The sequence below is a fragment of the Lynx canadensis genome, chromosome B3, assembly GCF_007474595.2.
Source record: "Lynx canadensis isolate LIC74 chromosome B3, mLynCan4.pri.v2, whole genome shotgun sequence".
Lineage (NCBI taxonomy): Eukaryota > Metazoa > Chordata > Mammalia > Carnivora > Felidae > Lynx > Lynx canadensis.
In genome coordinates, this window is record NC_044308.2 from 125,858,187 (window position 1) to 125,860,973 (window position 2,787).

Sequence of the window (2,787 nt, forward strand, 5' to 3'; positions counted from 1 at the left end):
TAGATTTAAGAGTAACACAACAATAATTTATAAATAGAAACGATCATATTTTGCAGAATTCTCCTTTACCCTGACCCTTCTCCAATTTGAAGAGCCTTTAAGGTTGAGTCTATAGCTCAAGGAAGAATAAACATAAAATGGCCATGCTCTCCCTCCCTTTCCTACTGAATACAAACTATGGGTTTGGTTCAGGGACAAAAAAGCAAGTGCCTGGAATAAAGTAGAACAGAAATATTTTAAATTAGGACCCAAGGGCCACTGTAGTGTGTTTACAAAACTTCTGCCCCATGAGGTCTCGCTGAGATGAATTGACATGCCCTTCTCAACATGGGAGAATGCAGCATAGTATTTTGATTTTCAAAACGTCTCTTCATGCTCTGCAGTTCCTCTTAGCAGCCCAGTGGGAGAAATGCAGGCTGCTACCTCTGAATTTAACCGACAGAAATGAATAATGCTCATTCAGAGAAATGACCTGCATTTTGTCAGATGCCATGCTCTGCACAGCCTCCTCTCCATGGGACAGCCAGACAGCGTTCAGTGCCATGGTGCACAAGGTTAGCAGCTGGAAAAGAAATCATGGCAAGCCAAGGGTGAGTTGCAATCCAGTAAGGAGAGATGGATGTAAAGATTCGCAGTCCTAGAAAAACATAAGGGAAACAAATACTCTAATAGGCACTGATTGATGCCATTCATTACAGGTCAGTTTCTGAGGCTAGCATCTGTCTTTATCTTTATACTCCTGGTTGTTAAAGCCAGATGTGGCTTAGGTGTGGATAAGAGAAGTTGCCGTGGTTAAGAGTTATGGGCTTTGAGGAACTTGAAGAGGCAAAGTAACATGGCCAAGATCCCACAGTTGCTATGATATAGTTTCACCAACTGCAAGATGCTGAAAACTATTAATAGAGTTTTCTTCATAGGATTGCTCTAAAGATTAAATTATCTAAAACAGATAATGTGTTTTTATCATAAGTAACAAGCTTTAATATTGGCTTTTATTAAAAATGAAGCTGATTTTTACCTTATATCATTATTTTAGCCAGCCTTCACAGATTTCTGGACTCTTGAACCCCATTCTGTTAACCAAATATGAGATTGGGTTGGCAGAGCTGTGAAGAATTATTCCCCAGAAGTTATCCCAGACTTGGACTATGACTATATTCCAAGCCCATATTTTAATTTTTATGGGAAATGGATTTTAATGGGTTATACAGGATGAAAGGATAGGAGAGTCTCATGGTTACTAAATTCAAAGAAAATGCACATCCTCAACTAGAAAGGAGAATAACAATATTAAGACTGTTCTGACATATGGATCTCGTAAGAAGGTCAAATGACTGTGTGTGCTTTGGGGGTGGGGCTGGTTACGCACTCAGAAAGGGTTGGCAGTGCTTATTATATATTATTTGTGTTTTTTAATGTTTATTTATTTATTTTTGAGACAGAGAGAGAGACAGAAAGAGGGAGGGAGGGAGGGGCAGAGAGAGAGGGAGACAGAGAATCCTCAGCAGGCTCCACACTGTCAGCACAGAGCTGGATGTGGGGCTGTATCTCATGAACCGGGAGATCATGACGTGAGCAGACATAAGAGTTGGTGCTTAACTGACTAAGCTACCCAGGAGCCCCTTATTTGTTTTTTTTTAAAGATACAACAGTAGAAACCAAGGTTTATGAGTGGCCGTCAGCAGGTTAGAGCTTGTGGGAAAGATGGAGTGTCCCACGTTGGGCAACGTGGAGGTTAAGGACAGTGGAGGGGCCAGGCAATATGACAGCTCCCTAGCATCAAGAAGGACAGAACAGGACGGGGTGCACCTAGACTGCTAGAGGACGTGCTTCCTGTGGGAAGCAGTGTCCTGGGCCCAACCAGTGGGGAGGGAGGAATTGGAGCACATGATCCAGAAGAACCAGTGTCTCTTTATCAATACCCAGTGTAAGGTTTGCTGTGCCTCACTCATTTCTGAGTCCCACAAGCTGACACACTATTAGGGCAAAAAACATGCCAACAAAGTGAAGTGACACCTAGCAGTCCATGGAATGGAGACATTAAAGGGGGAAACAAAGAAGCTTGGCTCAGATCAGAAAAACAGCAGAAGCAAAGACAAGAACCAGTGCTGCCCCATTTGTCACATGACCTTTTCCTCCCCTCTTCTGGCCCAGTCACCTGGGGAAGACACCCAAAGGGGAAACAAAGAAGCTTGGCTCAGATCAGAAAAACAGCAGAAGCACAGACAAGAACCAGTGCTGCCCCATTTGTCACATGACCTTTTCCTCCCCTCTTCTGGCCCAAGACACCTGGGGAAGACACCCAAAGAACTGAAAGTTGAAGCAGCAATCCACTAAGGTGGAAACCTTGCCTCAGAATAGAGACATAATAGACCCAGACAAGTTCTGCAGCTTCTGCCATGAGACATTCAATGACCTTGTCATGGCTTGAGGACGTTATGTGGGCAAGAAACACAGGAAAAAGGAAACCAGGTTCAAACTCATGGCACACTAGGAGCGGCTGGCAGACCCTGCTGTCACTGACTCATCAGCTGCAAGATGTATAAGATAGTGCACCAGTGGGCACCCCAGGTTAAATCAGCCGTGAATCAACTTCCCATGACCATGGTCAGCCCTTGGCTTCTCTTCCTCCTTTCTTATACCTGGAGAATTCATGGGCCTAAGGCAGGAGTAAGCCACAGATAGCCTCTGATTGGTCCAGGCAAATTCACCCTTTCTCTTCCCCTTTGGAATGGGTTCTATAGGGCAGGAAAAGGGAAAGAGGTGGATCTTAAGAAGACTTGGGAA

General features: G+C 44.1%; 1 pseudogene; it reads left to right on the top strand.

The window, feature by feature from the left end:
• The first annotated feature begins 1,704 nt into the window (after positions 1-1,704).
• On the top strand, positions 1,705-2,551 carry LOC115517093 (annotated as a pseudogene).
• The last annotated feature ends 236 nt before the right edge of the window (positions 2,552-2,787 follow it).